The 24,152-nt window shown below is 39.4% G+C and overlaps 1 long non-coding RNA gene across 2 annotated transcripts in view; it reads left to right on the top strand.

The window, feature by feature from the left end:
* LOC123383108 overlaps positions 1-2,742 on the top strand; it is a 72,838-nt gene extending 70,096 nt beyond the window's left edge. For both annotated transcript variants that reach the window (XR_006592489.1, XR_006592490.1), the window contains one exon: positions 1,781-2,742. This is a non-coding gene — a long non-coding RNA (uncharacterized LOC123383108). The remainder of the gene's footprint in view (positions 1-1,780) is intronic.
* The last annotated feature ends 21,410 nt before the right edge of the window (positions 2,743-24,152 follow it).

The raw sequence follows: 24,152 nt of genomic DNA, 5'->3' as shown, positions 1-24,152 counted from the left end.
AATATCTATATTATAATATACAATACATACATACAGTGATGTTGGTTTAACCTGCCAGTTTCTCCTCATCAAGGAATTGGTGAAAACCCTCTACCAAATGTAAGTAAGTGAATACTCTGTTCAAACTCAGCCAGGGCTCCCCTTCTTTCACTGTCCATGCATAGTTGACTGTTTCCGAAGTTTTCCCCCTCATTTATGCCTCAGCCCCTTTTGTGCTGGGAGATTACTTCTTAAACCAGGGACCTGAAGGCATCAGAAAATACTCAGATTCTTTTTGTACTTGTTCAGAGTTCTCCTTTTAAATGCTCTTTACCCATTGTAAATCTAAGGGGGTTGGCATTCTGCCCTATGCTTGGGTTGATAATCTGGGAATACATGCCTCATATATTTGCTTATCTGTGAAGCTTTTTTGTCTTTTTCAAATCTTTGCAAGTTGTGATCTCCGACTGTCTCTCACCTTGTAGGTAGGAGGGGCATCTGAAACACCTCATCTGTGACAGGTGGAGAGACTCCTTGACAGGGAGGGGTCTGACCTAAAATTACATTTTCTATCTGGCAGAATGAAGGACATAGAGGCCCTTCTTCATAGAACAAGTTAACATGCTCCTTATTTGCAGAGACTCAGAGGATGTCCGTCTACCCATTTTGTTATCCTCACTGAGTGGGCAACACAAGCTCTCAGCCTGTGGGTTTTGAGGGCTCATTCAGGTCACAAGAGACCAGATAGTCACACAGGAGGGAATTTATTGTTTTCTGTTGTTAATGTTTGAGAAAAATCAGTGCTCTGTAGCATATATATACCTATCTTAAAAAGCACAGGGAACCGAGCATCTTTGCTTCTAGGTTTGACCACAGAAGAAGTAGGTATAAGTCCAGGTATGACATTAGCAACAATGTTTCTCCTATTATAGAGAGAGGATGGGAGTGGAATTTACATTTCAACCAAAAGCAAAAAGAGCAATATTTAGTCTCAGCTAACAGACTTTTCTGAAGCCCTATTGTAACTTAAGCGCACTGGTGGCAGCTTTTTACTCATAAAAAATACTTGTTACAGAGCACATACCACTAAGTGAACCAAATGTACAAAGTGGGGTTTTCTGTTTAAATAAATAAGCACCATTTGACATCTGGTGAAAATATCTCCGCAGCACCCTTTGTTCTCTTTAGCTTATATTGACGAGGTTTTAAAGTTGAGAAACTGCCCTGTTAGGAAAGGAAGCACATGAAGAAACATGACTATTAGTTTTCCTTCACTGCAAATGTCTGAAAATTTCACATCTAGAGTCTGTAGTTATTATGGGGTTTGGCGTGTGGGTGGCTGAAAATATGGTACTTGGCCTTTTGGTGCCAAACTTTCACGCAGCTTCAGCTGTCTGTATACAAAAGACATGGCAGAACGTGTTGCTTTACTTTTAATATTCGGAATTGTTCGCCTTGCCAGTGGAATAGTGAATATGTGGATGGTACTGTTGATCTTGGAGTCTGCCAATCTCATAGAATCTTAATTGATGAAGATGCTGTTAGGAACCGAGTGAGCATGTGGGTGGGGGATGGCTTAGGGAAAGTGTGCAAATTAGAAAATGCTGCCCTGGACGCCATTTCGTCTCCATTCCCCTCTTCACCCTCCACACCCAGTTTTCTGTGTTTCCCCTTTCGCGCCTCAAATTGATGTCTTTGATGTACCCTGACCTCTAGTCCTCATGTAGATAGAAAGTATCTGACAAATTTCAAAGATCCCAAATGGCCATTCTGTGCTTGAAATTTCTTTATATTTTCTTAGGTTTTTCAAGAAATGATCTGGAACCCCCAGCTTCCGGACAGCCTTCTCTAGAAGGTGGATATCGGAAAGGCCTGGCCCTTGAAGTGAGCTGTGAGTCATGAGCCGTGATCCGCTACGTCTGCTTTTCTTTCTGTCTGCATGTCTTTCTGCCTCCCTTAGCTTTCTCCTTCCTTTTATCATGATTTTCTTCCAGCTCTATTCCCTTTCTCTGCATTTCTGTCTTGTTATGGGAGAGCTATTAAAACCTTCTGTCTCTGGGAAGTTGTGAAGAATGATGCATGGCTAAGCTGTGTTATCTAGGGAAGCCATGAAAATCCCATCTCTGGAGAGTTTAAAAAGGAGTGTCAATATGAGATGAATGTATGTAATGATCTGTCTTGAAGAGGCTGGAGCTTGAGTTACAACCATTCGAGCTGTGGGTGCAACACTCACCCCATTCCTCACATCAAAGATGAATTCCACCTGTGGATTCCAGCCTAGGAAAGAAGACGAGACACGGTGTCTCCTTCACTCTTGGTCTCACCCATAAGCCTTCCTTTTCCTCCAGGAAGCCGGACTTTCCTGTGTTTGCAGGCTTTTTCTGGAGTGGGTTTGATATCCGATGATAAAGAAGGAATACTTAGTACTATGATATAAAGGGTTTCCTGTAGTTTGCATCCTTGTTTGTGCAACAAGTATTTATTGATTGTCTCCTGTGGAATTGCCTGTCAGGCACTGGGGTTGGGACTGGCTACACAAAGAGAAGTAAGATGGATTTTTTCCCCCTAAGATGCTTACTGTCTAGTGGAGGTAAGACTCACTACATAATTTTCAAGTTTGCACAATTTGTGAGGTACAAAATGAAAATTCAGCGCTCTTTGCTGAAAAGTTATTAAGAAACTCACTATTTGACAGTAGAACACTAAGCCAGGTAGCCTTCTGTCACACTGCACAGGTAGAAGGCCCATGAGGCTGGCCGGGAGTGGGGGAGAGAATTGATGCATATTGCTACAGGGCTGGGGGAGGGGGCCCAGGAGCGCTCTGTACAGAGTCTTCTGGTGGCACTGGGGAGGGAGGGGTTTCCCCAGCTCAAGAAGGGGTGAGAAAGCAGTCTTCCCTCTCAGTTTCCTTTCTTATCTCAGTGTCACTGATGGACTTCAGAAATATATATTTCTCACTCTTTCTCTGGGACACAATCACCAACAGCATTGTCTTGCCAGACTGAGTGTACTTTAATATGGAAATCCTTTCTTGTTCTGCCAAAAAAAAAAAAAAAAAAAAAAAGTCCTAAGTCATTGTACTACAAAAATTAACACTCAATAAAATAATATTTTAAAAGAGCCAGTGAGGGAAATAAAGCAAAGATAATGTAAGGGTAGGAAGAGTTAATAAAGGCAGTAATGAGATAAGTATGCCTACTATGAGATTCTATACATATGCTAAAAATTGGCTGCAAATTTAATTTTTTTAATTGTAGTAAAATATACATACCATAAAATGTACCATTTTAACTGTTTTTTTATTTTAAAGACTTATTTAATTTTTAAATTTTTTTAAAGTTTATTTATTTATTTTGAGAAAGAGAGGGGGTGGGGGCGCAGAGAGATAGGAAGAGAGAATCTTAAGCAGGCCCTGTGCTGTCAGCGCTGAGCCTGCCGTGGGGCTCGAACCCATGAACCGTGAGATCATGACCTGAACTGAAACCCAAGAATCTGCTGTTAACCGACTGAGGCACCCAGGTGCCCCAACTTTTTTTTTTTTTATTTTTAAGTAATCTCTACACTGAACATGGGGCTCAAATTCACAATCCTGAAATCAAGAATTGCATACTCCACCACTGAGCCAGCCAGAAGCCCCCCATTTTAACTGTTTTTCATTGTATAGTTCTGTGACACTAAGGACATTCACATTGTTGTGCAACCATCACCACCATCCTTGTCCAGAACTTCTTCACCATCCCAAACTGAAACGCTGTACCCATTGAGCAATAACTTCTCATTTCTCTCTCCTCCAGCCTCTGGTAACTCCTACTTTTCTCTATGAATTCGACTACTTTAGATATCCTACAGTATTTGTGTCCTTTTGTGACGGGCTTGTTTCACTTAGCATGTCCTCAAGGTTCATCCATGTTGTCGCACGTGTTCGAATTTCCCTCCTTTTCAAGGCTGAATAACATTCAATTGTATGAATATGCCACACTTTGTTTATTCATTCATCTATCAATGGACACTTGGGTTGTTTCCACCTCTTGGCTGTTATGAATAATACTGCTGTGAACATGGGTGAACAATTATCTGTGTGAGTCCTTGCTCTTACTTCTTTGGATATAAACCCAGAAGTGGAAACGCTAGATCATATGGCAGTTCTATGTTTAATATTTTGAGGAATAACAAATGTAGTTTTGAGGTTTCTAGCAGTCTTCTCTAGAAAGGAAACGTAATAAATTATATGATTCACAGTATCCTCAAGGTAAACACGGATCAGTTGTTTGTGAGACTAGAAAGAACTTTCTCCCATGGGTACTTATAAAGAAGTTGCTCTGTATTTTGATGAAGGACAGGATCTATAATAGCCTTAGAGTGACGATAACAGTGTGTTTCCAGAGGCTGTTCGGGGCAGCTGATGACACGATGCCAAAGCACAGGTCACTGATGCAGACCGTGCAGTCTGGGCTTGGAGTGGGGCTGGATCCTCTTTGGATGAAAATTCAAAAGAAGAAAATGGTTAGCAGGGGAGAGAGAAATTAAAAAACACATCTAAGGGAAAGGGGAGTTTTCCTTAAGAAAGCGTTCGCAGCACTTTGCAATTTAGAAAGGAGCATTTTTTTCCGGGATAAATTGTTCTTTATTTCTCTCTGTAGCAAACCGTATTGCTGATTAACCACTGCTTTTATAAACTTCAAGTGGGCCATTCAAGCTGCCTTACCGCTGCTTAATGTCCTGTACTGAGCTTGCTCTTCCTGCAGTGCCTACCTAGTGTTTTGTTTTTATTAGAAATTCACCTCGCCTTGTCTACTAAGGGGAAAGAAAAGGGAAATTACACCCCAGAGCTTGGCAAGCCCATAAAATGGCAGAGATTCCTGAAGAAGACTGCCCTGAACCCCAAGGCCCTGGCTGCCTGCGCTGTAATGAAATGCATGACTACGGGAGATAATAATAATTGCAGCAATGGCTCGTTACAGCTCCCGGATGATTTGGGGCTGTCAGGAGTGCGCTGTCCTCTGACATCCCAGGAGGCGAACGGCATCAGTGACTGCAGGCCCTGATTGGGGCAGTGAAATATTGCTGGCAAAAATTAAAAGGTCCCCGTGTCAAAATAATTCATGATATGCATATCTTCCATTCTGATGAAACGGCTGATATCCGGATTAGCAAGATAATAAAACTGATCAGGCTACAGTTAAACAATTTAAGTTGGAGAGCTGTTCATTTTGTAGGTGTCACTTGTCAGATCAAGGGGTCAAAGCAGAATGAAAGGCTCTCCCCGGTAACCTTCCAGTGATGTGGATCTGGAATGTTCTTCATGATTTGTCCAAAGTTTTCATCATCGGGCTGCCGAGTAGCATTACCGCGGCAGGCTGTATTCTGACATTCAAATCCCCGGAATGACAGGTTATTAGGAGAGGAGAAGTGGCTCTACATACATTAAGCGCCATATCTCTGACCTGTAATGTGAACTGATAGTGATATTGTAATTGAGTGAGTCTGAAAAAAAGGAGGGGGGAGTCTTTATTAAAACATGGGAATAGAAAGGAAAGCATTTATATTTCTGATGATTTGTGGGTTTGTAAAATAAGCTTTTTGGTGATGATTTATTTTCCATTTCTAAAAGGCTGAGTGGTGTGCATAGTGTTTATTCGGTGTAACAGTTATTAAACTAAGATAACACAAACTCTCTCTGCCTCTTCTCCACATGCTGAGCAGGCACAGATCAAAGGAGATTTGTTCTATTAAAGGCAGTAGCTTTACAACGAACAAAATGGACCCAAGTACAACCAGAGGCTGGGGCTACCCCTCAGGATATTTGCCTCCTAGCTCTAGCTTCATGCCTTGCTCTGCTTGAGGCTGAGAGCTCTCTCTTCCATGAGCCCAGCCAAGGGAGCTGGGTGGCCTCCCTTATTGGTGTCAGTGACTCCATTGTGGGCTGGTGTCATGCACTGAGAAACTAATTTAATGTGCGTTAATAGGGTCTTAGGTGATACCTTTCAGCTTTCTCATGAAATACCCTAGTCTCAGGGAGTAAGCAGGCAATTCGCTGAATTCAGGGGTGACTATGGATCCCCTCAAAGAGCCTGACTCTTGGGTGACCATAAAGAAACTCAGTGTGTGTGTGTGCGTGTATGTGTGTGCACACGTGTATAGGTGTATGCATGCATAGTGTGTGTGTGTGTGTGTGTGTGTGTGTGTATGTGTGAATACATACATGTTTGGGACCTTCTACTGATTTCATAGGGTAAGAATTGCACAGAGAAAGTTCTAATAGTATGAGCACTGTACCAGGCATTGGGAAATTGAGGTTCTGGGATGAAGTTCAGCAGTGACACACTAAGTGACTTTAGTCAGGTTAGCCAGCATCTCCATCTGTAAAATGGCAGTGATAGTTGTCATGGTGCTGTGGAAAGGGAGAAATGACATGATGGGCATGAAAGCCATTGTAAACTCCAATACAGACATAAAGTATTGATGTTAAACTAAGAATAGAACTGACACATATTTAGCCCCATGCAGATGTAAGGGTTTATTATGTCTACATTTTTTAGATATTATCGCAGGAGCCTTAACTCAGATACCTCAGTGTTTGAAGTATGTTCTATAAAAATACCCATCAATGAAATATGGTAACTTTAAATATTTTGGAAATAGTTATCTTAGGTCTCTTTTTAGTTCTTACTGTTACAATAATCACCTATTTTTTATTTTATGAATTTCTCTTGGGGGTGTATCTGTGTAAAAGCTGTATGTGCAGAAGAGGCATCTCGGCCTTCCCTAAAATTGAAGCTAGTGAATATCGCCCTTCTTGTTTTACAGATGGTGGTATAACAAGGGCATTGGGAAATGCCAGTAGTGAGTCAGCAAGAGAGAGAGTAGAGGCAAGGATGATCCAGGATTTCTGGCTTAAGAAACTGGGTGAATAATGGTGACATTTTTAGAGATAATGAATGCTGGGAAAGGGACAGTTTCTGGGAATAAAAAATAAGAGTTCTGTTTAGGACAGATCATGTTTGAAATGCCTATTATGTTATGTCTTTTCCTGCTATAAGTTTAAGGATAGTATCCTTGAGTGACTTACTTTTACGTGCACATAGGAGAAATGTTATAAATTAACTAACTTGCAAATGTTATACATGAATTTTCAATGGATAAAGTACAAAAAATAAATCAAGGAGTTGCTTAAATCCAGTAAACACATCGATGTGTAAGGCCCTGTATATAAAGAATACATAAATAGCCTCACCTTGGGAGAAAAAAAATACAACAGTAAAGAGTAGTGATCATTGTGAGTTAGGGTAATCTTAGAATGCTTCCTGGGGGAGGTTAATTTAGAAAGAGACTAAGGAAGATAGGTTGATGGAGGGAGATAAAAGGGTGTTTCAGAGGGACAAATACCACCAGGAACTATTTCAAATATGCCTCTGAATGGAGGCCTATCAAAATGTGAATTTTTGATTTAATAAGAGTACTGTATAAGTAGATGGTGAGTAGAGACAGAAGTAAATCAAAATGGAAATAATGGAAGAGCAAGAAGAGCTCGTATCTTCGCAATCGCTGCGTAGAGTGATGTCTCTGTGAATTCATATATACTAGATGCTTCTTAAGGTCTATCAGGGACTGTGAGTCAAGGATAGGCAAGTTAAGTCAGGTTGCACTTCAGTGAGCACACTTACTCTTACACACATATACAAATTGATCAAATTTAAATTACCAAAGGATTTCTGGATGGAGAGTAATCCCAGGTACTGGGATCGTGGATAGCCAGAGGCCAGCTCTCTACAAATGTTTATAAAGATGTCTATGCATGGCTTGTGTTTGGCCACTGGGGTGCCTCCCACTCTGGTGAGCTAGTCGGGACAGGAGAATTAAGGGTAAAAGTATTTGGATACACACTCTTGATAAATACAATATTTTTTTGCCTGTCCATTTAAAAATTCGTCTGAGGCCACTGGCTAGCCTCAGTAATTTTGCTATGTCCTAGGCTAATTCACACACTGGGAAGATTTGGCTCAGTCTAAGCTAGATATTTCGAGTTATGAGGCCAAAGGACTTGATAGCAGCAGGTGTGAGAGGGTCTGTCATCTTGTTCCCAGTTTGGGGGTCATTTTAGGTAGACATTAATTTAGGGTTAAGGGCTGTGCTACATGAGATGCCCAATGAGTATGATGCCACTGTACTTGTAATTTAAAAAATAATATATAAAAACTGGTTTTTATGTGTATAGGAAATGTTGTCAATAACTGTTGTGCAAGACATTGTAAGAGAGAATGAAAGAAGGGAGGAACAGGTGACTGATGGTATCACTCAGTCTTGCTGTGGGTGAGATGCTTCCATAGGCGGACCCATTCTATTATCCAGTCGGTGTTTTTCAAAAACAGTGGTTAACCTCATTACTACGTGTAGTAGCTGAGTTGAGATAAGAAACCTTCCTGAATTGATATACTCCAGTGTTTATTTATAAATAATCATAATTCCATAAAAGGTGAAAGTAAAGTTGAAAATAAAATAAGATGCTGAATTAAAGTTGGTCAAATTTCTGTTAATGTTGAAAGTCTAAGTAGAAGAAAACTTCAACTTGAATGTCTTACAAGGACAAGCACAGTTAATATAGGCTTATAAGGGTCTGAGATATTATTTGCATACTTGCATGCTGAAATTATTTTATATTTTCAAGATAATAATATTTTGTCTCTTGGAAGTCTTTGGTTTAATAAATACACATGGCTCTTGGTCCAGATGTGAAATCTTTCATCAGATGTTCAATGTAGATTAGAGACTTTTTGGTTATATTGGTAAAATGTTTATATACTCATATATCATAGATATGATGTGTTTCAGAATTTCCTAGTATGGAAAGTAAAAGCAGAAAACATCCTGGGAAGACCTAATTTAGTTGCAAGCAGTTCCCTTATACCAGACCTTTGGGCTTCCCTTTTCACCTTCCACCTTTTGTTGACATAGTATTCTTTGTCCTTATTTTTAAAAATGTCTTTACCTTTATTATCATTACTCTATTTTATATAATCCCATATATACTTCTAAATAGGTATCCTCCACTTATCAGAAAGAGAATTAAGTAGGAGAGAGAGCCAGGATTGTGTTTTAGGATTGTGTTTTTATTAGTTTTTGATTAATTTTAATAAATTTTTAAAAATTTAAATCCAAGTTAGTTAACATATAGTGTAATAATGGTTTTAGGAATAGAATTTAGTGATTCATCACTTACATGTAACACCCAGTGCTCATCACAGCAAGTGCCCTCCTTAATAAGCATCACCCATTTAGTCTATCCCCCAACCACCTCTTCTCTAACAATCCACAGTTTGTTCTCTGTATTTAAAAGTCTCTTATGATTTGCCTCCTTCTCTGTTTCTATATTATTTTTCCTTTCCTTTCCCTATGTTCAACTGTTTTGTTTCTTAAATTCCACATCAGTGAAATCATGATATTCATCTTTCTCTGACTGACTTATTTTGCTTACATTCTTTTTGATTACTGAGTAATATTCCTACACACACACACACACACACACACACACACACACCCCACATCTTCATTCATCTGTTGATGGACACTTGGGCTTTTTTCATACTTTGGCTATTGTTGATAGTGCTGCTATAAACATTGGGATGCATCTGCCCCTTTGAATCAGCATTTTTGTATCCTTTGGATAAATACCTAGCAGAGCAATTGATGGGTCATAGTGTAGCTCTATTTTTAATTTTTTGAGGAACCTCCATACTGTTCTCCAGAGTGGCTGCACCAGTTTGCAGTTGCACCAGCAGTGCAAGAGGGTTTCTCTTTCTCTGCATCCTCGTGAACATCTGTTGTTGCCATCTGTTTTAGCCATTCTGACAGGTGTGAGGTGGTATCTCATTGTGGTGTTGGTTTGTATTTCCCTGATGATGAGTGATATTGAGCATCTTTTCGTATGTCTGTTAGTCATCTGGATGTCTTCTTTAGAAAACTGTTCATGTCTTTTGCCCATTTCTTCATTGGATTATTTGTTTTTTGGGTGTTGAGTTTGCTCAGTTATTTATAGATTTTGGATACCAACCCTTTATCTGATATGTCATTTGCAAATATCTTCTCCCATTCCGTTGGTTGCCTTTTAGTTTTGTTGATTGTTTCCTTCGTTGTGCAGAAGCTTTTTATCTTGATGAGACCGTTCATTCTTGTTTTTGTTTCCTTTGCGTCCAGAGACATTTCTAGTAAAAACTTGCTGTAGCTGAGGTCAAAGAGGTTGTTGCCTGTTTTCTTCTCTAGGGTTTTGATGGTTTCCTGTCTTACATTTATGTCTTTCATAGGATTGTGCTTAGTAACAGCCTGAGGGATGATATGGTCTAACCTAATGTCATAGGGATCTTTTTTATTCTTGTATTTCTTGATTGAAGAATTTGTAACATTTCAAACAAAATTAATGAAGTACCTCTGCTGCCTTCCTAATGGGAGGCATTACACCTTGGTGGAATGGAGCATGTGCTCTGAACCTGATAGCTTGGGTTTGAATCTCTATACCACAGCTGTGTGATTTTTGGATGGGATACCTACATCTCTCTGGGCTTCAGTCTCTCCATCTGTAAAATAAGGAACAGTAATAAATGGTAAGTTATCTCATAGGGTTAGTGCAAGGGTTAAACTAGTTATTTAATGCATAGCACTGACTAGTGTTAGCTAATACTATTATTGTTCACAGTGTTTCATTGTGAATTCATTACTGTCACTGGCTCTTGGTGAGATAGGGCTTGGCTTTTTTCTCTCATTGCTTTGAAATTTAGGGGCCTGTGCCAGCTATTATCTTCATTGTGTGTTTGGAGCATTATTGTTTAATACATTATTTAGCAGCATTGCTAAACATCTCCTTAAGACACTAAAATAGAAGTTTTCCTATTGATTAAACTCTAGGAGGGGTGGGGGAAATGGAGGAGACCGAGGAGGAAGATGGCCCCCAAGGGGAGGGGAAGCTGCTAGGAGAGTTAGGGGCTAGAAACAGATTCCAAAGGGAGCTACCCCCTTGTTGTGTGCTCTGTAAGGAGTCTGTCCCCACAGTGCTCAGATCTGGCAGAGCTGTTCCCTGGGTCCTTCCTTCTCCAGGAGCAAGTGGACAGTATGTGCATGTGGTTCTGTGTCTCACCTATAGGAGGCAACACTGCAGCTCTGGTCATTTGTCTGTATCCTCACGCTCCCTCCCATTTCCTTTCTGAAACACATTGTTTTTACAGCCCATCTAATTTGGGTGTAAGCTTGGCCAGCCTCGTTGTCATTTTAATATATATTATTTCAGCTTTTCACACAATCTGTAATTTATTTTATTGACTTTCTAATAAATAGGGGGGCAAAGCTCTTATTTCCATATGGACTGTGCATTTTGGAGAAGCTTCTCATGGCTCAATACTAGAGCAAATCCACTCTGGCTCATTTTCATGCCTCCCATTTGAGGTTTATGTGTCTCTCCTCTCCTAATTTTTCATTAGAATATAATAATAGTCTGAGGAAAGGGTGATTTGATATGTGATATATTTCATTATGTTCTTATGGTAAGGGTAGCGTCTAAAGTGGGAGAGCATCACTAATTTTTCGGCACAGTAATTTATTCCGCAGTATTTAAATGTTGTAATTTTCACACGGAGGCACATGCTGCCACATCTATCTTCCCCTGGACCAGTCTGTCTTGCTCTTTCCTTTTCATCTGTTTTGTTTTTGCATATTTTTTTCATAAATTCGACAGATGGCCTCTTGATGAATCCTTGATAATACTGTCATGTAAAGCAGCTAAGACTAGAAATCATCTCGCAACAATTTTTCATTGCAAAGGGAAAATTGAACAGAGACAAACATCACTAAGTCCATAACAACAGCCACAAAATATCTACTTCATGTAAATAAAGAGGACAGGCTTGCCTCCTAACGCTTCCACACACATGCCAACGTCCTTTTAAAGTCCTCTGAATATTTTATGTTGTGTTTAGATCCCCCTTCAAGCCTCAGGTTGGTTGAGATTTGTGGGTTTTCATATTCCGAACATTCACACAGCCTCACGTCCTCTCTCTTCTCCCTGAGCCCCTCCTCCCAGGGCTTGGTAATTGTGGATCAGGTGAAGTTTGCGTCCCCTCATTTCAAGGTCATGCACCAGTAGGACCATTTTCCTGACTCAGAGGGCACGTAATTTCACAGCCGTGTACTCCTCATTAATCCCCCCAAGTGGGGGCTTGGGAAGTTCCAGATCACAGGTTTGTTTTTGTCTTGTTCTCTGACTCAATGCTTCACAAAGGGATTAGATTAACCCCTTTGATTGTATTTGTGTCTTAGGGCCTCCTGTTCGAAATAAAGTGATTTCTTCCACCCTCTCTCCTGCCTCCATTCCCCACCCCCTCCCATTTCCTGTCCTCATATTTTTTCCTCCCATTTAATGAATAGGTTGCAGCTCATTAAAGAGAGATTTGTGGCAAATACAGGGAATTGTTCATTTATTGATAATAATCACAGCTGTCTTTTCAGGTAGACATATATATGTATGGATATGTATATTTTTCCATTCTCTTTCGGAAGCCCATCTATATAGTGTCCAGGATTATCACAAAGATGAAAATGTGTTGTCCAGTGGGTATGAATTGAAGTCCTTCTGGGTCTGAATTCTTATGGTTCCTAAAAAATTAGAATGTCCTGAGACTAGAACATTATTTTGTTTCTCTGTGCCATTGGCTTCTAGGAAGAGTAGGCACAGGATCTCAAGCAAGATCTTGCCTCATTTAAAATGGATCCTTTTTCCTTGCCTTGCCTTTCTTGTTCTCATCCTGATTCTGATGGCTTTTGTGACCCTCAGAGACCACAAAAAGAATCCCTCTGGGCCCTTTACAATTTCTCAGGATGTGTGAACCATTGCAAGCCCTCTTTGCAAGTACTGAAATTTCCCACTTTCCATGACACAGTAGAAATCACAGCTGTCATAGAGCCAATTGCTTTGTGGATCGGGTACCTGCCCCCCCCCCCCCCCGCCCCAACACTGAGGTAGGCTTTACTGTGTCCATTTTACAGAATAAGAAGCCAAGCATGAGAGGAGTTAAGTAACTCATCTAAAGTCCACATTATTAGAAGGGTTGCAGCCAGACTGATCTCTGGTCTCCTAGATTTCACAGCCCACACTGTCTCCTTCCTGTATACCATCCTGCTTCCTCATCTGAGAAGCTGTTCTAAGCTCCAAATTTAAAACCAGTAGGCCCGTTTTCAAGTTTATGTGTTTGCAAATGCAACGTGAGACTGTACTCCATTTGGAGGGATGATGCATTTCCTTTTTCTCTTTCTCTTCTCTTTAACAATAAACACAAGCTTGGAAATAATTAAACAGAATTAGGGTGTGCTGTGCTCCATTCCAAGTTAAGAGGCAGGATATCAAGCCTGCCTAGACAATTGCCCTTTATTCAGGGAAGCAGTGGAATACAGAGATGGAGAGCATCAGCTGTCAGACTGGGTTTGAACTCTTTTTAATGTTATTTTACTTTTGCCTAGTCCAGAACACAGACTGTTGTGAGGATTAAAAGTCAACATGTGTGTAGCACTTTAGAAGGTCTCTGGCTCAGAGCAAACACTCAGTAAGTAATGCTGTTGGTTTTGTTGTGAGAAGTGTTATTCTGTGGTCCACCTAACAGAGAACCCCAGGAACACACCTAGAGCCAAACCAAAGTCAGGTTTGCTTATTTGCTGCAGCCGGGGATGAGGCACCTTAGGGAACTCTAGGGCGAGTTGCTGAGAGCTACTCAGAGGAGCTTATTGTAGGATTTGGGCTTGCACCGGGTAAGTCTAAGGAGTGTTTGAAGAAGCGGAAACCAGGGGTGCCTGGGTGGCTCAGTCAGCCAAGCATCTGGCTCTTGATGCAGCTCAGGTCATGATCTCACAGTTCGTGGGTTCGAGCCCTGAGTCAGGCTGTGCTCTGACAACGTGAAGATTCTCTCTCCCTCTCTCTCTGTTGGTCCCCAGCTGTGTGTGTGCTCTGTCTAAAAAATACAAAACAAAACAAAAAACAGAGGCCAGTGTTGGATGGGTGCTGGTAGTTTGATGACTGGATAACCTTGCATCTTTTTACCCAGAAAGCAGGGTGATTAAAATGGGACGAGAGCTGTCACTGTTAAGGCAGCAGAAGGTACTCATTTAGTCACAGGATAAGGGATGTTTAGTATCCTTGTCTCTGTCTCATCTCACACATGGCCTTGGACAGTCTTTGTCTCTGCCTTGTTCCCCTGCATCTGCAGAGGAACTTTGTCTGATATTTATTTTCATGAGCATTGTTTATATGCAGTTGTGAACATTGTGCCTTAGGAGGCAACCAAGACCTTTCACCACTTTCTCATTGATTATGTCAGCCTTCTCTGACATTAAAAAAAAACAACAAAACATATACTTGATAGAACTTACTGAATGCCTTGTTCTAGGTGTCTTAAAATATAACTGTCACTTTATCCTCATAAGAACCCTATGAGGTAGGTACTATTACCATCTTTATTATATTTTATTTTTTTAAATGTTTATTTATTTATTTTGAGAGAGAGAGAGAGAGAGAGAGAGAGAGAGAGAGAGAGAGAGAGAGAGCACAAGTGGGGGAGGGGCAGAGAGAGAGGGAAAGAGAAAATCCCAAGCAGGCTCCTTGCTGTCAGCATGGAGCTCAATGCAGGACTTGATCTCAGGAACTGCGTGAGATATGACCTGAGCTGAGATCAAGAGTCGACGCTTAACCAACTGAGCCACCCAGGGCCCCACCATCTTGATTTTAATATGAGGAACTTGAGACAGAGAAGTTCAGTAACTTGCTTACACTTACACAGCTAGTACGTGACCTGTGATTGCTTTTCTCTGATGCGCTCCATTTCCTCCTGGAAGGAAAACCCACCTCAGGCATTTGCCATTCCCTTTAGACCCAGAGAATTCTGATAGCCTCTTCTGTGACTGAGGCAAAATTAAAGATGGGAGTTCTTTCTTCCTCTTTGCTACATGGCATTTCTGTTATTTAAGTGTGCAGATGGATGCTGGGTGAGGAAACAAATTTAAGTCATGGACTTGGGTCAAGAATTTGCGAGGCCTCAGATGCCCTTGGAACTTTTACAGGGCTACTTCATAATGTGGTAGGAGCTCAGGGAGGTGGGTTGTTACACTGAAAAGAGTTGAGAGACAAATAGGGAGACAGTTGGACAAAATATTTTCATGGTATTGGCAAGACAATAAAGTTTTATAAAATACTGAAAGTCAGATAGAGTCTGGATTTTTTGTTTCGCTACAGAGAGGCCATAACTGCCAAAAAGGAAGAGAGGCCTGGTAGTGAAAATGAAATTCAGAAAGGTAATATGAAAATGTAATAGGGAAGGAACTTGAAAAGTTCTTATTTTAAAAGCTAATATTTGCTCATACAACAAATATTCATTGAAAATGTAATATATGCATGGCATTGTGATGAGTCCTAGGAATAGACTATATTATAGGGAAGACAAGGTCCCTGACCAAATTTCTCCCTTTTTAAATTCCTTTCAACAAATACTTACCGAGCACTTAACATAGGGTAGTTCCTCCACACACAAGAAAAACTAAACCAAACCAACCAATCAACAAAAATAAAAACAACCCCCAAAACCAAAATTCAAACCAAACAACAGACACATACATTTTAAAATGAATTAAAATGAAATGAGATGAAATAAAAGTAGCCTTTGCCTTCAAGTTACTCATTCTTTGCCGTCTGGCCAATGAGGAAGACTTTTTTCTTGATGACGATATTTTGGGATAAAGGACTCTTATTCAAAACCGCCCCTCAGACTGCGCTTTTTGCTGTCTGCAAAATACATTTCTCTTCAGCTATCAGGTTAATGTTCCCCTCACCTTTCCGGAGTCCAGCTGTGATGCTTGGAGCTTTTATCACTGCCTTTTCTCTCTCTGCAGGAATGTGCTGTGGTTATTGTTTACTCTGCCATAAAATGGGGGTGTTAAGGCACAGAGAGGGTAAATGAGGTGCCAGGCCTCACACAGCTGGAAGTGATAGAGATGGGACCCAGGCCTCCTCGCTTTACGGAGAGCAGAACTTCAGACAGTGGTAGAATCTCTGCACTCTTGTTTTTTCATTTGATTTATTCATCAAATTTCTCACTAATTCTCACATTTATTAACTCTATGTAGCTACTCTTATTTATTTAAAAAAAATTGTTTTTAAGTTTTATTTATTTATTTAATTTACTTATTTATTTAGGTAGAGAGCATGAGCCAGGAGAGGGGCAGAGAGAGGGAGAGAGAGAATCCCAGGCAGGCTCTGTGCTATCAGCACAGAGCCCAACTCGGGGGCTTGAACTCATGAACCATGAGATGATGACCTAAGCCGAAATCAAGAGTCGGGCACTTAAGTAACTGAGCCACACAGGAGCCCCGCTATTCTCTTTTAGAAGACGAATTAAAGCTTCCTTTTTTTTTTTTTTTTTTTGGTTACATACACAATGTTTGTATGTAATTATGTACTTCATTTATGGCCATGAGATAATAAAGAGAAAAAGGCAGTTGTGACTGATGACAAGCTTTATTTTGGCTTTGGCGTCTCGGGTGCTTGTGCCTTTTTATAAATTTGGGTCTAGAATGTTATTTTCTCACCAACTTCTTTGTTGCATGTTTTGCTTATATTCTCCTGCCTCAACCTGGGAATTCTGACAAACTCAGATGTATATATTTTGGTGAAGGCAAGTCATTAACTCTTTCTGTGCCTCTCTTTCAAACTTTTTTTGGATATGATAATAGCATAGATATTTGATTAACAGCATTTCTGTGAGAAATAACTACTAAACATTTTGGAAGGGAGTTTGCAGACACACCTGGCAAAGACCACAAGCTCTCTTGTTGGACATGACACTGTCCTATGCTCTGTGACCCATGTAAGGATTTGTTAGGCTGAGGTCACAGGTCTTACTCATATGATGGCACTACAACCAGTCTTCTTCATCTGTGAATTCACATCTGACGATTTCTATTTGGAGAAGTTATCTTTTGTAACCCAGCCTTTGTGATTCTTTTCTTTCTTCTTTTTTCTTTTCTTTTTTTTTTTTTTTTTTGTTTTTGTTTTTGTTTGGAGTGAGACAGGAGGGGAATGGAACATGTTTTGTAGGACTTGTATGTGAGCAATATTACCCTCGTATGGTGTATGTATTTACAGTTCACATCTTTCCATTAGCAGGAACTTATTCTGCATTTTCTCTGTTCCTTAGGAGCTGGGTTATTCCATTTATAATTAATTTTTTCTTTTAACAATTCATTGCTTAAATGCAGTTTTGTCTTATAGAAAAGCATCTCACTAACCTCTCACCCTTCCCACCCATATACTCCTACACTTTTTTTTTTTAAACCTCAAGAAGCCCCTGTTTCCCAAGTGCAATGCTTCGAGATTTTTCCAATAGAAAACTAGAAAAATTCCCACATTCTGTAGCAATTTCAGTACCAGCAGAGGCATCAGCTGTTTGCAGCTGTCCCTTCGGGACCACAAAATCAAACAGTAATATCCCTGATATGGACAAAGCCTGGGCTTCAATTATTTAGCGAGAATCACAGTTGTGCAGGGAAAGCGGCATGCCAAAGTGGACCCACACAGGCCTGGGAGTGAGACACTCCACATTTTAATTTAGATTCTGCCCTGATGCATTGCGCTACTGGGCAAGGTCTCTGCACCTTTCTGTGTCAAGGCCTTCAGGTGCGAGATCCATTGCCTGCAGCTCTCAGTCATGTTGTGGTTGTGAGAGAATAAAATCTATCCAGTGTGCCTTTCTCTATCTCTTCTTTCAAGCCTTTCAACTGTTAGGCATGTAAAACCCCTAATCTTCCTCATCTGGGTGGATGGTTGAAAATGTCACTTTTTCTTCAAAGCCACCCAGCCTTAGGCATCAGCAGTACCTATCAACCTGCCTGGACGCAAACTCGGTGGTTCTGTGCAGGATGGGAGCTGTCTTTGCACTGAGCTGAAAGAGGAATGGACCAATGTTCAAGCCCCAGCTCCACCACTTCTCTTTTTTCACCAATTTGAAGACACATTTTCAACTCATCTAAAATTGAGATGTATTCTAAAATCAATAACATTTTTGCATATTGTCATAGTTTAACTTTCAGCCTTTTTTCTTTCTCAGCGGAACATAAAATAATGGTGAGTGATGAGAGTTGACTTAGATTTAATAAAATGCTATAATACTTGTGTGGCTGCATGCAAGTCAGGTAGCATTTCTGATCCTGTTCTATTTATAGAATGGGACGATAATGGCAAAGATGCTGCAGGTTTATTGTGAAGGTAAAACAGTATGTTATTGAGCTTATCAGAGAATTGGACAGTAGGCGTCATTCAGTGAAGGTTTTTTTGATAGAGTCTTTAGATCCAGAAGATATTGGGGTAAAGGGAAGCCACTGTTTAATACTTATTTTTTCTTTTGTCATGCAGAGTTGGGACTGCTCTCTTCTAAATGACGTCTACGTTGACACAGTCCAGCTTTTATTACTAAATCGTGGCAACCTCTTTTCCTCTCCTCTCCCCTTCCAGTGCCTTCTCCCGTCCCATTTCTGATTGCATGAAAAGGATAGGGAAGGATGAATTATTTAAAATTTGAAGCCTAACATACCACAATATTAATTTTGACCTCTGTTTTACTTACTTGTTATATAATCATGTGTTTTATAATTCTTATGAGAATGTATTCTTATCATAGATATGCCTTAAAATATTATTAGTTTTAGAATGTAACTGGTGCGTGGCAGTAGGAGGTGATTGGGCAGAAGCTGGAAGGATCAAATTTTAACTAAAAATAAACCAACAGACTGAAATTCTGTGGTAAGCGTGTAGTAATGTAGCATGTCTAACTGATACAGTAGACAAGAAATAAGAGTTTTAAGTTGACCATAATCTAAACAGAAACCTGTGATAATAGTGCTTTGGATAAAGAAACAAAGCAGCAAACCAAGCATATGTAATGCATTCATATCATTCATTCAGAAAATATTTTTCGAGTGTCTGCTGGTGCTTGGCGCTCTGGTAGGCTCTGGGGACACAAAAATAAATAAACTTAGTTTCTGGACTCCAGAATACTATGGTCTGGTGGGAGAGAAGATGGAAAGGAAATTAACTGGACTGTAACAAGCATGACACTAAAATTATGTGGGAAGTAAAAAGGTAGGAAGAAGACCCAATAAAATGATCAGGAAGGAAGGGGAGACAGGAAAGGTTTCCCTGAAGACATCACATATGAGCTGGATTGCAAAAATTTAAATATTAACTCCATTAGTTAACAGTAGTGTATCAGTTTTTAACTTATTTAAAGATTGAGATATGAGTGACATGTAACAACGTATTACTTTCAGGTATACAACATAGTGATTTGATCACTACAATACGTCTAGTTATTACCATACACTGTTACAAAGTTTTTTCTTGTTTTGAGAACTTTTGAGATCTACTCTGTTAGCAACTTTCAAATATACAACATATGTGGAGTACAACATTAGTGTATCAACTTTAAATTTCCAGAATTTGATAATTATATTGTGGATATATAAGAAAATTTCTTATTGTTTTTAGGAGATACAGACTGACATATTTAGGGGTAAATAGTAATGTTGTCCATAACTTATTCTCAAAAGGCTCAGCAAAGTAATAATTGCTACATGCATGTGTACATATGTGTGTGCGTGTGTGCGTGTGTGCGTGTGTGTGTGTGTGTGTGTGTGTGTGTGTTAGAGAGAGAGAGAGAATATACAGCAACTGTGGCAAATATCAGAAATTGGAGAAACAGTGAAGAGTGTACTTATTTTATTTGTGCCACTTTTCTGTATGTTTCTTGTTTCAAAATAAAAAACTAAAGACTCTCCTCTCAAAAGTTTAAGCATTTAATTCTAAAATTTCCTGAAGAAAAAATAGAAACTTTTTATAATTAAAGCTGGATTTGTATTGGAGAAAGACTGTTTACCAATTCATGTAGATTACCTTTGAAGTATTAATATTGGATTACAAAATTGGACTCAAATATCTGGAGCAGTAGTTTACTTTGAACTATCACCATGTTGGTGTCTGAGTGCTTTAAAGTTAGCTAAATATGAAAAGAAAATCTTCTTGTTTTGATGGAGTAATTAGAATCCATAAATGGTCACCATGGGATAAAGAACTTCCTCCAAATTCTGATTATATCTGTCAGTTGTTTGAACACAGTGTAAAATTCTATTGATATAACACCATATCTTACTAAGGGGGATTTTTGTAAAGCAGATCATGTAATATATGGTTTCAACTCTTATTGTGCCTTCATGGAAAGAACTTTTAATGTCCATTCTGTGGACCAGTAATTGGCACAATTGTGAACTAGCCACGTCCCCTTTTATACATCTTCTGATGAGCTTTCATCCTGGTTCCTCAGGAAACTGGTAATTACACTCACAATCGTATTAATTACAGCTTTTACCACCAGCTCCTTTTTAGGGACACCATATGCCAGGCATCATGCTAAGCATTTTATATTTAAGGTACATTTCTTTGTAAACATAGAGTTTAAAAAAATCCATTCTGACACTGTTTTAATTGGCATATTTTGTCCATTTGTATTTGATATAATTGCTGATATACTTGGGTTTATAGCTACCATCTTATCATTTGTTTTCTAGTTGACCCACCTGTTGGATGTGTCCTTTTATCTCATTTATTGCCTTTCTTTGGATTAATCAAGTATTTTTTTTTAATTTTTTTTCAACGTTTATTTATTTTTGGGACAGAGGGAGACAGAGCATGAACGGGCGAGGGGCAGAGAGAGAGGGAGACACAGAATCGGAAACAGGCTCCAGGCTCTGAGCCATCAGCCCAGAGCCCTACGTGGGGCTCGAACTCACGGACCGCGAGATCGTGACCTGGCTGAAGTCGGATGCTTAACCGACTGCGCCACCCAGGCGCCCCTAAGTATTTTTTATTATAGCATGTTTTCCCTGCATCGTTAGTTGTTGGCTGTATTTTATTATCATTTTTTAAAAAGTTACTACAGAATAAGCATGTATTCTTATGTTATTCAGCCTAATACAAAGATTAATTTTATCACTTCCATAATAATGCTAGAATCTTAAAACCCTTTGTACCCATTTACCTCTTACTTTGTACTATTGTCGTCATGCATTTTAATTCCAAACACATTTTAACCCCCATAGAACATTCTCAATTTGTTTTGAACAGTCAATATTCATTTAGACTTACCCACTGTCTTAGTCTGCTTAAGCTGCCGTAACAAAATGCCATAGATTGGGTGGTTAAACAACCAAAAATTTATTTATTTATTTACTTTAAATTAATTTTATTATTATTTCTAAAGATTTTATTTTTTTTAATATTCTCTACACCCAACTTAGAGCTCACACTTACAACCTCAAGGTCAAGAGTTTCATGCTCTACCAAGTGAGCCAGCCGGGCACCCCAGGAGGAATTTATTTTATCACAGTTCTGGAGGCTGGACGTTCAAGATCAAGGTGCCATCAGGGTTGGTTTCCTTTGAGGCTTCTCTCCGTGGTCTGCAAATAGCCACTCTCTCGCTGCTCCTTCACATGGTTTTATCTCTGTGCACATGTGTCCCTGGTGTCTCTCTGCGTGTCCTAATCTTTTCTTCTTATAAAGACATTGGTCAGATTGGATTAAGGCCTACCATAACAGCTGCATTTTAATTACTCTTCTAGAAACCCTATCTCCACTACAGTCACATTCTGGGGTACAATATTATACAATCTTTCTAGTTCAACTCATAGTCTCCTGTTATTTTCCGGTTGTCAAATGCTCTCATTTTACACCATGTCCGGGTTTTTTTATTTTTACGGAGATTCCTCATCCAGAAAGCCAACAGATCTCAGGTGATTGTAAAGAGAAAAACAGTAGGGTTAGTTAATTTATACTAACTTGTGAATGATTATATGGCCAAATGTCATTTCCAGAAATATTTATTTATTTATTTATTTATTTATTTATTTATTATTATTATTTTTTATTTTATATATGATATTTATTGTCAAATTGGTTTCCATACAACACCTAGTGCTCATCCCAAAAGGTGCCTTCTTCAATACCCATCACCCACCCTCTCCTCCCTCCCACCCCCCATCAACCCTCAGTTTGTTCTCAGTTTTTAACAGTCTCTTATGCTTTGGCTCTCTCCCACTCTAACCTCTTTTTTTTTTTCCTTCCCCTCCCCCATGGGTTCCTGTTAAGTTTCTCAGGATCCACATAAGAGTGAAACCATATGGTATCTGTCTTTCTCTGTATGGCTTATTTCACTTAGCATCACACTCTCCAGTTCCATCCACGTTGCTACAAAAGGCCATATTTCATTTTTTCTCATTGCCACGTAATATTCCATTGTGTATATAAACCACAATTTCTTTATCCATTCATCAGTTGATGGACATTTAGGCTCTTTCCATAATTTGGCTATTGTTGAGAGTGCTGCTATGAACATTGGGGTACAAGTGGCCCTATGCATCAGTACTCCTGTATTCCTTGGATAAATTCCTAGCAGTGCTATTGCTGGGTCATAGGGTAGGTCTATTTTTAATTTTCTGAGGAACCTCCACACTGCTTTCCAGAGCGGCTGCACCAATTTGCATTCCCACCAACAGTGCAAGAGGGTTCCCGTTTCTCCACATCCTCTCCAGCATCTATAGTCTCCTGATTTGTTCATTTTGGCCACTCTGACTGGCGTGAGGTGATACCTGAGTGTGGTTTTGATTTGTATTTCCCTGATAAGGAGCGACGCTGAACATCTTTTCATGTGCCTGTTGGCCATCCGGATGTCTTCTTTAGAGAAGTGTCTATTCATGTTTTCTGCCCATTTCTTCACTGGGTTATTTGTTTTTCGGGTGTGGAGTTTGGTGAGCTCTTTATAGATTTTGGATACTAGCCCTTTGTCCGATATGTCATTTGCAAATATCTTTTCCGAAATATTTATTTTTGTAGAGTTGTATATCACCTTAAAGAAATGTGCCCTAAAAATTAAATTTTGAGATAATCCTATGTACCAGTTGTTCTTCTCCGTCCTTTTTCAACTCTATTAATACCTTATTTTCCTGTTATGTGTATGTGTGTATGTGTACATGCTTATGTTAGTATCACCTATCCTAGCTTTATATAGTTATATGGAACTTTACATACCTACCTATAGTTTTATACATTTATTTCTAGGTAGTAAGATTTTAAGAGAGAGATTCCTTGTTTATTTCATTTTTGTACACTCCTTTAATCTTATACGTGCCTGATTCTTAATAGGTACTAAGTTAACATTTGCTGAACTTAAGTTTAATATAGTTTTAATGACGTGGGATGACTTCTTAGAATTCTATAAATAATATCACACAGATAGTTTTTGATCTGAAATGTGTTTGATATTGAACATGAAAAGAGGAAAAGGGAGGTATGAGATATATTAGTATCTTATAGCCTGTCCAAGGAGGGAAGCAGTGGGAAAAGGATCTTTTAGCATATGTTTGTTTTATTTTGCATACTTCTCGATGAGTGATGTTCATTCTCATAATAAGAGAAATTCACATATAGACCACATGGAGAAACAATTTCTCACCTATCATATTGGCAAAAATACAAAACTTGATAATGTACGTTGTTGGTGACTCTAGAGAAATAGACAGTCACACATGGCTTGTATAAATGCAAATTGGGAAAACTTTCATGAGGGAAATTTGGTAATATTCAGCAACATTATATTTACCCTTTACCCTCTGACCCAGCAATACTAGTCCTAAAAACCAACACAAAAGGATCTGGGAAAAATATAGAAAGGTCATTTTGAAGCCTATTCAAAGTACTGTCGGTGGGGTGCCTGGATCACTCAGCCAGTTAAGCCTCGGCCTCTTAATTTCAGTTCAGGTCATGATCTCAAGAATCATGAGATGGAGCCCTGCTTTGGGGTCTGTGCTGATAGCACAGAGCGCAGAGGAATTCTCTCTCCCTCTCTCCCTCTCTCTCTGCCCCTCCCTTGCTCCTGCACACGTGCACACGCTCTCTTTCTACCTCAAAATAACTAAACTTTTTAAAAAAGGACTATTGATAATAGCAAAACATTAGAAAAATCCCACCTCATGATCAAAAAAACTAGTTGAGTAAACAAAGATGCATGTACAAACTGGAGTGCTTGTGCAGCTATAGAAAGGTATGAAAA

This window comes from Felis catus, chromosome F2 (assembly GCF_018350175.1).
Source record: "Felis catus isolate Fca126 chromosome F2, F.catus_Fca126_mat1.0, whole genome shotgun sequence".
Lineage (NCBI taxonomy): Eukaryota > Metazoa > Chordata > Mammalia > Carnivora > Felidae > Felis > Felis catus.
The sequence above is the reverse complement of the archived record's forward strand: the minus strand, read 5'-3'. Positions and strand labels throughout refer to the sequence as shown.